At 34.0% G+C, this 13,589-nt stretch overlaps 1 long non-coding RNA gene across 3 annotated transcripts; it reads right to left on the bottom strand.

Annotated features, from left to right (window-relative positions):
• Positions 1-144: 144 nt before the first annotated feature.
• Positions 145-5,423, bottom strand: LOC112750174 (uncharacterized). 3 transcript variants are annotated; one of them, XR_011873378.1, is made up of 6 exons: positions 5,211-5,325; positions 5,024-5,115; positions 4,831-4,930; positions 2,645-2,751; positions 676-743; positions 145-423 (listed from the first exon to the last, which is right to left on the bottom strand). It is a non-coding gene; the product is annotated as an uncharacterized lncRNA (long non-coding RNA). The 3 variants fall into 3 exon arrangements; XR_003175404.3 differs by lacking the exon at positions 676-743; XR_003175405.3 differs by lacking the exons at positions 676-743; positions 2,645-2,751 and having other exon boundaries at positions 5,211-5,423.
• Between the last annotated feature and the right edge of the window lie 8,166 nt (positions 5,424-13,589).

The following is a 13,589-nucleotide window of genomic DNA, read 5'->3' as shown; positions in this document are numbered from 1 at the left end:
GCGTATAATGGCATCATTTTTATTTAAAATGGGGGTTTCTAACAGCCATTTGTACCTAATTATGATGACAATTTTATGCTTTTTAAAATAAGATTGAAACCAATTTAAAATGATATTTTCGAAACTCACTTAAAAATCTCGTAATAACCAAAAGGCATAACCATAAATCAAATATCATAAGATGATTTTTAATTCATACATGACCTAAAAATCATAATCCAAGTCATAATTGAAATGTCATAATCCAAAAACAAAGTATCAAAGTAACATTTTTTAATAATACGTCTTAACATATAATCCTTAATATACTCCTTAATATACGTCTAAACATATCAAGCAAAGTCATGCTTCCTTGTTGCTTGCTCTAGAAGACCTACTTTCTAACTCTTTTGGTGATAGAATTTTACTTTCCTAATCCAATCCCTACAACAAAAAGATAATTATTATGAGCACAAGAAATACAAGAAAAAGGCATATATTAATAATAAGTTATTAATAATAAGTGGATACTTATGAATTTGAATTCATCTAAAAAAATTCACATATAAGAGCAAATTAAATATGAGAAAGATTTCAAACACTCATCATACACAAGCAAGTGAAGCCCTTCTGTTTAATTTTTTATTGAGTGTTTTCTTAAAACAAATAATTCTTTAACTAAATTGATATATATACCTTTTTACACTGGTAACTTCTACTTCTCTTTTTTTTTTTAATTCTTTTTTTCTTGATCCGACAACCATCTACATTTCAGCAATTATAAAAGAATTTAGTAATATATGAGGAGCAACAACAAAGATTTCCTCGATACAGGAAACTGAAGGATTTCCTTACTATGGACCTAAGAAAAAAACTGAAGGAGATAAAGCAAAGAAAAAAAAAGAGAATTTCCTTATTAATTGACATGACTAAGAGGGACTACAAATAGAAATATTAAAAAATCTATTCATTAAAAATCTCTCTCTCTCATATTAACTAGGCAACTAACTAGTATATATCAGCAGGCGCTACTATAAAAAGAAATTCTTGTATGTGCAAATTAGATATCAAACAAATACTTAAATAGTATTCTAAAAGAAATTATAAAAAAAATTATAATTGCCTCTTTCAAATGATAATTTTGTGACTGTAACAGTGGCTTTGTGAATTTTTCCTTCTCAAGTAGTTGTATATATGCAAATTAATTTTTTTTACAAGATAAAAAGAGACAAAAAAATAAATAGAGCAAATATATTATTCTCAAATTATAATTTATAAAAAGAATTCGAATAAATCTTGTATTATATTAACTAACTAACTAAAAAGAAAGCAAAGTAGCAACAACAACAATAATAATAATAATAATGAAAATGAGAAATAAAATATAAAACAAGTAAATATTTTATTGTTTTTACTATTTTTTCATAAAATTTTAAGAATAAAAAATATTAAATATAAAAACTTTGTTATCCTTTTACTTTGGTTAATTACTGGGTGGCATGTGTGATGAATTATTAATTTATCAAATGATGATATAATTTAAGGATTTTGTAATTACATGTAGACTTTTGGTTTATTAAAATCTTGAGTTAAAACGTATATACAAAATGTAGACCTTTTGTAATTATTCATATTATTTTTTGAAACTACTGAATGAACCTCTTATTAAAATTTGAAAAGAGAATCAGAAAAAAACAAGTTTGAATTGAATTAATCAAACAAAGAAACAGTGTGATAATCAATCATAAAAGTTGTGTAAAAATGAAGTAACCAGTTATAACCATATGAATTATAAATATGGTTAAAATAAACAAAATGAATATATATTATGTGTGTATGTGTAGCTAGGAAGATCCAATTATTAATAAACAGTAGAAAGATAATGCTACTGATGTGCAGACAAAGAAGGATATGATACAATAATATTTAGCATGGATCCATCCATCTTAGTTGGCAACAATGTCAATTTTGGTGAACATCTGAACCCTTTCCATGGATTGGCCAAATGCCTCATTAGTTTAGACAGTTAGAATCTCGGTGTTCATGGAGCTGAACAACTTTTATTATTTTTTGAAACTACTGAATGAATCTCTTACTAAATTAACCAGCATCTACTGATGAAAATTCAGGAGATAAATAAGCACTTAATAAAAAGCAAGTCAAATATAGCAGTAACATGCGGTAAGAGTTAGACCAGTCAAGTACACATTTTCACAATGGCACACACTTCTCACCCACATTACTATTACATCAATCAACCATAGAAATGAAATCTAAAGCACCCATGCAAAACAAAACTGGTAAGCACATAGCAAAAAGCAAGAAAAATAAAAACTTTGCACCAAATCACCCCTTGAATGACTCAAGAAAAAGTAGCAAACATGAAAGCAAAGACAAAAGGAGATTGAGATTGAAGAACACAGATCTGAATACGAGAAATTGAGAGAGAGAGAGAGATGGAGAATGTGAAGGATGAAGAGATGAGAGAATGGAATGAGAGTATATGAAGATAGTATGTGTTATCATATATTAGATCCATATGTTAAAATGTCTCAGCACAATTTTGGAAGTTTATTCAATAAAGCATATATAGCATGGTTAAAAACAATATTAAAAACTTACTTAAATAGTATTCTAAAAGAAAATATAAGAAAATTATAATTACCTCTTTCAAATGATAATTTTTCTTCTTTTTTCTTTCCCAGCAAATATTAAAACTTGAAGCTTTTAAAGTAAAGTAGCTAGCAGCAAGAATTGAAGAAAATCTAAAATCTGTTTCACATGAAAATCGATTAGTAGTGTGGGTGAGAATTATTACAGTAATTAATTAAACATACAAAGATTTTAAATCATCCAATAAGTGAAAATATTGGTATTTTTGTAAAAAATAAAATAAAATACTGTCAGCTGAGTGGAGAAAAAAATGGAAAACGAAGAGAGATTTTGAGGTATGAAGAATATAATAGCAAATAATAATAAGCATACACAATTTTAGAATCCAAACTCATGAATGCCAGAACAATATAAGCACATTGAGTAATTAACTTAAGCATTCAACAATTGACTTGCAAAGTTTTAAAGTGCCTGCATTTCCTATCATCATATTTCATAAGATATAAAAAGTAACCAAGTTAGTTCATGATAATTTAATTATAGTCCAACAATAAAATATATTATCCTAATAATATGTCCACTACAGAGTCATATCAATGGCATCCTAAAAGCTAAGTGCTGCAACACCACCTCCATCCACATGTTTAACAGCTAAGATCTCATTTCCATTTTTCATCTTGAACTGGAGTGCATTAACAGTTAAAATAAGATCAGTTAACAACGTAGTATAGCACAGTACTAAACATAAATTTCTTATATTCTTTTACAGAATAACTTAGTGTATTTCCAGAACATGCTTAACTATTTATTTTAATCTGTGAAAGTTATTAAGCCACCACAACAAATAAGAGGTCCTCCTTGTTAATTGTCTCGTGACAAAAAACATATAATAAATTTACACAGTATATATACATTAGGAGAAATAAAGTTATATAAAGAATCAAATAATTTAACAATGCAAAATATCTCTATTTTAGAGCCAAACTTGTTTAATTTTCTTTTTATCTAAAATCTCAAAATCAAAGAATACAGATGCAAACAGATTTTTTCAACTGAATCTCTCTTTCCTATTTCCATATTTCCTGGTATAAAATTCTTATTCAAACACATCCTTCTGATGGGGTATGCTGCCTAACACAGTAGCAGCACCTTCTGAGGCAACTAAATAATCCCCAATAAGAATTCATGAATGTACAATGATGCTAATAAACCACTCCTTGGGGAAGTTCAATTAATGTTTAATGCACGCATGATATTAAAGACTGCATTTCTTGTTTTATACGCCATATATATGTATGATTATATTAGAGGTTATGCAAGTAGTGCTTCAAGACACATAAGCCTTATTCTCAAGTAACAGAATAGCAAACTTAGTTTCTCTGAGAAATTGATACAACAAGAACTAAAAACTAGATGCCTTGAATACCATGATTGATAACTCTAGAGAAATATCTCAAAAAGTAATTTTAAGATGACTTGAAGTGGCTTATAAGGTAGGATCCTCAAAATAGTATAACACGCGAGTTGGCATTGGATTAGAATTATAATTATAGAAATATATCAAAACAAAGTTGCAGCTCACAAGATATAAGCACTTGAGGTAAGCAGTATATTTATCAAATCTGATTTTAAAAAAATAAATAAATCATGCATCTGTAAGCAAATTGATTATTCTTAACACTAAAACAAGAGAGACAGATTCTTCTTTTCCATTTTTTTCTCCAAATTTTTTTTGAAAAGTTAAAGTGAAGATAAATTATATAAAGAGTGAAGATAAATTACATAAAAAGTGCATATAATTAGATAACTAATTCAACACCTGTATGAGTATCTGATTAATTTATTTGTTAAAAATGATTAGTGTGATAAAATGTTTCTGCAATATTTTAAGTAGTATCACTAGAATAATAAACAGAGCAGTGTATCCCAGAGGATTCAGAATTTTCTTCTCGACAGATAAACAGAACGCAAAGGCAAAGATAAACAATCTAAAATAATTTTAAGATAACAACGCATAGAAAGTTAAACACAAAAAATCTGAACCTTAATAAGTAATCGAAAATAAGGATGTAAGCTTTGTGAAACTAAGCTATGACAGATTTTTTCTGAGATCTGAGATCTGAGATCGGAGATTGGAGATCGGAGAAACACCTTAATAGAAGTAAGCAATAGAAGATCTGAGAGAGAGATAGAGAGAGAGAGAGAGAGAGATGAGGGGGTAAAGTCACGAAAGAAGACCTGAGATCGTCGATTGGTTGAACAGTATCACCCCAACTGGCGTCAATCACCCCTGCACCAACGTCAATCCAATGCTTTAATGGAAGACCCGATCGCGGAGCTACAGAGAAACAAAAACCCCCAAAAATCAGCACCAAAAATAATTTTGAAACCCTAACCCAAACAAAAACGAAGAAATCGGTAATTTAATCACCAATGCGGGCATAGGTGCCTTTTGGAATTGAAATGTTGAGGTCAGTAACCACCAGATCCTTGCCTCTCGCTGGAATCTTCTTCTCCACAGCACTAACAGGAAAAAGAAAATAAAACAGCATTTCAGTTTTGGTTTCGGCTTCTCTAACAGAGTAACTATTTCAGTTTAACTTGAGAGGGAGAGGTACCTGGAGAGATCGTAACCGGCGGAGAGAGGAGAAGCCCTAGAGGAAGAACGTCGTTGTCGGAGAGGAAGGAGAGATAGAAGGGAGATGAGAGCGTCGTATATTCATTTCTTTGAATGAGCTAGGATTGTGTTATTTTATTTTATATACGTGTGAAAACGGCGGTTCAAAACCGCCATAATCACCAGAACTGCCAAAATAAACAAAGCCAATTACGGCAGCAACAAAAGTTGCCATAATGTGTGAATAATATGGCGGTTCTTTAAAACCGCCTTAATATTAATGTCATTTTAACTTTTTTTTTTGTAGTGTTCAAACTCTGCAACTTCTGATTTCTATTACAATAAGTAATTATTTGATTTGGTAGTGGTTTGGATTTTTTCATAGACTAAATTAAAGTTACAATAGTTATGTTCTCTTCTCTATCACATTGAAATTAAGCATTGAATTCTCTTATTTCGTTTTAATTTTACCGCACTCAACATGTTTGATGAAATGCTTTAACCATATTTCTGGTTGGTTTTATAATTTCTAGCTTTTAGAAACCTACTAAGTTGATTGCATGTGAAATTAGAATAATTGGATCATAGTAATTAGGAAATTTTAGCTGTACAAATAGCATCTTTGCAGAAAATATATTAGCATGATGAGTCCACTTGCATTAGTGTTTTTCTGGTAAATTTTTTAACCGTTATTGTGAACTTGTTAATTTGCTAATTGTTCTTGTGTTCTTCTGTTACTTTTAATTTTTTTTGTTTTGTTGTGATTTTTTGTTCTTGAATTTGTTAAGTTGATAATTTGGTAAATTGTTGGGCTGCTGTTGTTTTAATTTGTCAAATTGTTAGGTTGCTGCAACTTAATTTGTTGGATTTTCTATTTAGGTCTTATTCTTGTTTATTTGGTAAATTGTTATTGTGTATTTATTGTTTATTTGCTGGATATTGGTGATCATTGTCTTTGAGATTATTTACTATGCAGGTTTAGTGTCATCACTGTTTTAGAATGTTTTATAATGTACTCATGTTTGTTGCTGTTTTGTAATTGTTGGTTGCAGATTTAGTGTGATTTTTGGTTAATGTTTTGTAATGTTTGGTGCTGAATGCTGATTGTTGAGTTCAGATATGGTTGTTTATTTTGACTTAGGTAAAGGGACTTATGGTCTTTTTTTCCTGCCTTATACCGATTCAGATAATTATTTTTAGAGGATGAGCACTTATTTATGTATCTTGAGAAACTGTCTTTCTATGTGTTATGAGCATTTGGTGAAGCCTGTATTGTACCTATTCAAAGCTTAGTTTTACCAAATGGTCTTCAAAACAACTCATCCAAAATGCTACTGCACAAATCTAAGTCTATTGTCTCTAAAAGCCTGTATGCACCTTCATTTGGTGAAGCCTTTCTAGCACTAGTCCACTACCAACTTTGTTATTAATAATGTTATCAAATTTATTTATCCGAATACTATGTTTATTTTTTAGTTGGATTTATGATAATTCATTTGATATTCTTCCTATTTTTATTAGATATTTGATGTGTGGAAAACGATCCAACACGAAACTAACCGGCAAGTGCACCGGGTCGCATCAAGTAATAAAACTCACGGGAGTGAGTCGATCCCACAAGAATTGAAGGATTGAGCAATTTTAGTTTAATGGATGACTTAGTCTAGCAAATCAAGAGTTGATTTGAGTGGTTTGTATTCGACAGAAGCTAAATTACATGAAATTAAAAGGGAGAGGGACAATTGGCAAGAATTTAAAGTGCAGAGAAATTAAAGAGGCTGAATCTTAAAGTGCAAGTAATATAAATTGCAGAAACTTAGATTGCAAGAAATGTAAATTGTAGAACCTTAAATGCAAGAAATGTAAACGGCTTGAATTGTAAAGGGAATTGGGAATTGGATTTGTAGAAATTAAACAAGGAAAAGTAAAATGCAATAAACAGCAAAGTAGAAGATGACTTGAATTAAACCGGATCTAAAACGGAAATGAGAAAAAGCTTGGTGTAGCAATGAAATAAGAAAATTGAAATTGAAAACTGTAGATCTCAGGACTCAAGAGACTAGATAGCTGAGTCTAGATCTCACTGCCTTCCTAGATCCAGCAAGAACAATTGCAAAGGAAATAAAGAAATGTAAATTGCAGAAAGAGTAGAAGAAGAAGCAATTAACAGAAATTGAAATTCAATTATGCAGAAAATTTAACAAGATCCCAAGGTGAGATTGAAACAGAATTTCTCCAATTCTCCACCCAAGATCCAAAACAAGAAAAGTAAAGAGTGCTAAGCAAGAACAAGGAAGAAGAAAGATCAATTCTCCTTCCCAATTCTCTTGAATTCTAAAAAAACAATGATTCAAAAATGAAAAGGTGAGCTTTCTCTCTAAGTGTTCTCCAAATGCTAAAAGGAAAACTCCCCGAAAACTTAAATCCCAAGCTATTTATACACTTTCTTCAAATGGTCTTTAAGCCTTGAATTGGGCCTTTGCTCTTGATGGAATTGGGTTGACAAAAGCCTCTGTTGATTGCACTTGGAGTTGTTGAAAAACCCATTGTGAACCGGGACATAAAGCACAAAAGCTTGAGTCAAAGTTTGAGGCAAACTTTTGCTCAAGCTTTTTATATCAGCCACCCCCTTTTGCTGATATCCACGTTTGAGCTAAAGTTTGGGGTCAAACTTTTAGCCAAACGTGGATCCCCTTGTGTGCATGTGTGGCGCCAATGTTTGCCAAAAAGCTTGAGGCAAACGTTGGCGCAAGCTTTTGCTCCATCCTGGGTAATTTCAACTTTTTCAAAAGCTTGAGCTAAAGTTTGAGGCAAGCTTTTGCTCAAGCTTTTTGTTCTCTCTTGCTCCTTGCCCTTTCTTCTTTCTTCAACCTTCTTCGAAGCTCTTTTCACCTATTATCAATCAACCAAACATATCAAAGCTATGCTCAAAATCATGAGATTGTTATTCTTTCATAATATATGACAATTATAGCATAAGACCTCATGAAATTGTATTAATTCATCCATGGTTGATTGAATCAAAGGAAACATGAAATTCTACCCAATTGGCTTGCTTATGGCTCAAGAAAGTGCATAAAATCAACTGAAAACAAAAGAAAAAGACTAGTGAAACTAGGCTAAGATGACTTGTCATCACAACACCAAACTTAAAGCTTGCTTGTCCCCAAGCAAGATAGGAATTATTGAGAAGAAAGAATGAAAAGGAAGAGGATGTTTATGCTAGCAGAGTATTATTGGTAACTCATGGGGTTTCATGTAGATATGTAAACACTCACTTCTTATTGATATTTGGGCCTAGAAAGTATCCTCCAAGCATCAAGTAACACACTGCTATGACCTCTCACTTATTACCTTGTCCTTGGTCACTATTTCCCCTCTTTTTTTTTATAAGCTTTAGTTCAGTGTCATGTGTAACAAGCTCTTTTCTTCATTCATGCTTGACACATTATTCATTATAGACACTTGGCTCACATTCCTATTTAGAACATTGATGCCCAACACCTCTTTGGGTTACTAAATGCCTTGTAACTAGGTTGCTCTTGATAGTGGACTTTCAGTTGATAATCCCGGGTTAGTTAACCCAAGTTACCAAGTGTTGATGCACTCCAAAGAACTTAATAATCCAAGCAGATCCTAGTACAAAAACACCACAGGCATATATTCTAAGGTTTAAGCTATTGGTGTCTAGCTTTATTTTCTTTCTTCTTTTGTCCTGCTGCCACCTTTGGCTTTTTCTTTTCTCTTTTTGTTCTTCTTTTTAGCCAAGGACTTTTATCTTGTTGAGATTCATAGACAGTGAGCTATTTTCTACTTAAAAGGAGACAGTCTAGTCCTTTTATTCCCTAAAAGTGAGCTATCATACAATCACACATACATACCACCACTCACTATTATTGTACTTTCCGCTGACAAAGAACTATCTCACTTCACATTCCAAACATTTCTTTTATTGAATCACAGATGCAGGGGACAAAGCATGCATTTAGTTAAGTGAAAGTAAACACACAAGCACACACTTAGACTAGCTTACTTATTGCAAAAAGTGATTCTACTTGTACTATATGAACACTTTAGCAAGACATAAATCAAAGCATTTCTCAACAGCAAGAGTTAAGTATAGATACAACCTATTGGTTTGCAGTTCTTTTGTCCTTCCTTCTGTTGTGTCCCTTTTGAGTTATGATGCATAATGTCTTCAAATGGTGGTTAGTTCCCTGCACAATTCTCAAAAGTTGCTTGCTTCTCAAGCCCTTAGGTGACTGGTTAGTATACATGAATTGAGTGTGGCTTTTGGATTTAATTTGGTGTGGGAACACCAAACTTAATTCCTTGCCACTGTCTCTAATGCAACAGGTTGTACATTTATGAATTCTTTTGGCCTTGCTAAAGGTTATGGAACCAAAACTAAAAAGCAATTAAATGGTTGAACAATTTGTCTGATTGCTTGGAGCTAGCATTATGCAGGATGTGAGAGTATGCTTTTAAATGAGATTTTGGTGGAACACCAAACTTAGAATCCTTCATTCTCCCTTAAATTGTTTTGGTGTGCAACACCAAACTTAGCTCCTTGCAATACATACTTAATTATTCAACATTTTTATTGAAAAAGCTATGAAAAGAAAACTACCTCAGGTTGGGTTGCCTCCCAACAAGCGCTTCTTTATTGTCATTAGCTTGACATTGATCTCCTTAGGGTGGTTGATGACTGAAATGTCGAAGCTTATCCCCCCTCACTGTAAGCCTTGTTTGTGTGCCTTGATGCTCAATTTCAATGTGCTCAAGAGAGAGTACTTGGTTAACAGTGTAGTGATCCTCAGTTCCCAGCTGTTGATATATTAATTGCACCTTGTCGCCTTTAGAGAATCCTTCAGTTGGAATTTTTTTGTTCTTCCAACCCTTTTTGATTCTGTTTTCATTCTTCTTCCTTCTTCTTATTGATCCTTTCTGCTTGCAAGTGGGCTTCATTTTGGGATTCTTCTTCTTGATAACTAACACATCAATGCTTTCATGAATCTCTTCATTGCTTTGTACAAGTTCTTTTTCTTCTTCCCATGCTGCATTATCTACTTCTTGCTTTGGGAGGTGACTGCTGATCATCTTGTCAATTTCTTCCTTCCTCTGCAGTTCTATCTTGTCAGTTTCCATGCCATCTTCTTTTTCATTGATGAACTTTATTTCTGGAGAGACACTCAGTGTGACACTTTCATCATGTAGCCTAAGGGTCAACTCTCCTTTTTCTACGTCTACAATGGCCCTAGCAGTGGCCAAGAATGGCCTTCCTAGTATAATAGAGTCACCATCATCCTTATCAGATTCCAAGATCACAAAATCAGCAGGGAAAATGAATCTGTCTACTTTGACTAGAAGGTTCTCAACTATACCCCTTGGGTACACTACTGATTTGTCCACCAATTCTAAAGACATCTGTACTGGTTTCACTTCTTTCATGCGCAGCTTTTTCACTAGAGAGGAGGGCATCAGATTGATACTAGCCCCTAGGTCACACAGCGCCTTGCTAATGGTCATGTTACCAATGGCACAGGGTAGAAAGAAACTTTCAGGATCTTCACGTTTAGGGGGAAGTCCCTTTTGAATCAATGCTCTGCATTCTTCAGTGAGCATCACAGTTTCCTTTTCTAGCCAACTTCTTTTCTTGTTAATAAGCTCCTTCAAAAACTTGGCATACAGAGGCATTTGCTCAAGTGCTTCAGACAAGGGAATGTTGATCTCTAGCTTCTTGAAAGTCTCAAGGAACTTATGAAAGTGTTGATCCTTTCCCTCCTTGTTGAATCTCTGGGGATATGGCAGTGGAGGTACAAAGTTCTTCTCTGCTTGTTGCTTTTGATTCTTGGTTGGCTCTTCAATTGCTTCATTCCCCTTTTTTGGAATTTTTGATTGTTCCTCCTTTTCTTGAGTTTGCTTTGAAGTTTGCTTGCTTGCCATTGTATCATCACCATTGGCTTTCTCTGCGTGTGTTGGCTTTTCCCCCTCTATTGGCCTTTTGCTGTTCTCCGCTTGCTTTCTTGTAGTGTCATTGTTGCTCATCAATGTTCTCCCACTTCTTAACTGTATTGCCTTGCATTCTTCCTTAGGATTTGGAATTGTGTCACTTGGCAGGGAATTTGATGGTCTCTCTATTGCCAGGTGTTTAGAAAGCTGGCCAATTTGCCTCTCCATATTCTTTATGGAGGCTTCTTGATTTTTTGCTGTCATTTCTTGGTGTTTCCACATTTTGTCTATCAAGGTTTTCAGGTTAGTGATTCTCTGAGAATCATGTGAAATTGGCTGGTTATGGGGTGTTGAGGGTTGGTGGTAAGTGTTTTGGTTTGTGGGTTGGTTATTGGATGGATAATGGTTGGAGTTGGGGTGGTTGTTTTGGGGTTTTCTGTAAGGGTTTTGGGTGGTTTGCTGCTGGTTGTTATTTTGGTTGTTTCTTGAAGTGTTTTGATTTGAGTTTCTTTGCCATGGTTGTTGGTTTTGGTTATGGTTATCTCCCCACCTCAGGTTTGGATGGTTCTTCCATGAAGGGTTGTAAGTATCACCATAGACTTCATTTGTCCCAGAATTTTGGTTGTGCATGTACTGGACTTGCTCCTGTTGTTGCTCCTCTTGAGTTTCTTCATTTGTTCCCCATGTGGTTGATGGTTGATTGGTGCTTACTGCTGCAACTTAGAGGCTATCAATCCTCTTGGCCATTTGCTCAAATTGTTGTTGAATCTGCTGCTGCATCAATTTGTTTTGAGCTAGGATTGAGTCCACTCCTTCCAACTCCATCACTCCCTTCCTCTGTGATGGTTGGCGTTGCCTTTGGTAAGCGAAGAAATATTGGTTGTTAGCTACCATATCAATGAGATTTTGAGCTTCTTCTGCAGTTTTCATGAGTTGTAAAGAACCTCCAGCTGAATGATCCAAGGCCTCTTGAGATTTCAATGTCAAGCCTTCATAGAAATTCTGCAATCTATCCCACTCATTGAACATTCCAGGGGGACACTTCCTGATCAGAGCCTTGTACCTTTCCTATGCCTCATATAGTGGTTCAACCTCCATTTGGGTGAATGTTTGTACTTCAGTCTTCAATCTAATAACCCTTTGAGGTGGGTAAAATTTGGCAAGGAATTTGCTTACTAGATCATCCCAATTGTCAATGCTGTCTCTTGGGAAAGATTCTAACCATTGGGTGGCTTTGTCTCTGAGAGAGAATGGAAATAGCAGTAGCTTATAGCTGTCAGGATGCACTCTATTGGTTTTAACAGTGTCACAAATCCTCAAGAAAGTGGACAAGTGTTGATTTGGATCTTCAAGTGGTCCTCCTCCATAAGAGAAATTGTTTTGAACTAATGTGATGAGTTGTGGCTTTAGTTCAAAGTTATTTGCATTAACATTTGGTGTATGAATGCTACTCCCACAATGTCTAGGATTTGCAAATGTGTAGGAAGCCAGAACTCTTCTCTGTGGTGGATTGTTGTTGTTATTAGCTGCTCCTCCTTGTGGATTAGTTGGAATTGTTGTATGTTCCTCCATATCTTGGAACTCTTCTTCTTCCGAATCCTCTTCTCCAACAATGTTTCTCCCTCTTTCAGCTCTTCTTAATCTCCTGAGGGTTCTTTCGTCTTGTTCACAAAAGGTTGGTATGGCTCTCCTTGTCCCTAACATGCAAACAAGACATAAAAATCATATGAAACCAGAAGGATAGCAATACTTCAATCCATGATGAAATTGTAGTTAGCTCAAGCAAAAATTCAAACAGTTAGTGGGTTAGTCCAAAGTTAGAGAAACAGAAAATAAAAATGCTAGATCTAGATCTCCACTTCACTTAATCATTGTCAATCTATTTCAATCCCCGGCAACGACACCAAAAACTTGATGTGTGGAAAATGATCCAACACGAAACTAACCGGCAAGTGCACCGGGTCGCATCAAGTAATAAAACTCACGGGAGTGAGGTCGATCCCACAGGGATTGAAGGATTGAGCAATTTTAGTTTAATGTATGACTTAGTCTAGCGAATCAAGAATTGATTTGAGTGGTTTGTATTCGACAGAAGCTAAATTGCATGAAATTAAAAGGGAGAGGGACAATTGGCAAGAATTTAAAGTGCAGAGAAATTAAAGAGGCTGAATCTTAAAGTGCAAGTAATATAAATTGCAGAAACTTAGATTGCAAGAAATGTAAATTGCAGAACCTTAAATGCAAGAAATGTAAATGGCTTGAATTGTAAAGGGAATTGAGAATTGGATTTGCAGAAATTAAATAAGGAAAAGTAAAATGCAATAAACAGCAAAGTAGAAGATGACTTGAATTAAACCGGATCTAAAATGGAAATGAGAAAAAGCTTGGTGTAGCAATGAAATAAGGAAATTGAAATTGAAAACTGTAG

Source organism: Arachis hypogaea, chromosome 15 (genome assembly GCF_003086295.3).
Source record: "Arachis hypogaea cultivar Tifrunner chromosome 15, arahy.Tifrunner.gnm2.J5K5, whole genome shotgun sequence".
Lineage (NCBI taxonomy): Eukaryota > Viridiplantae > Streptophyta > Magnoliopsida > Fabales > Fabaceae > Arachis > Arachis hypogaea.
Note: the sequence above shows the minus strand (reverse complement) of the source record. Positions and strands in the feature narration are given on the sequence as shown.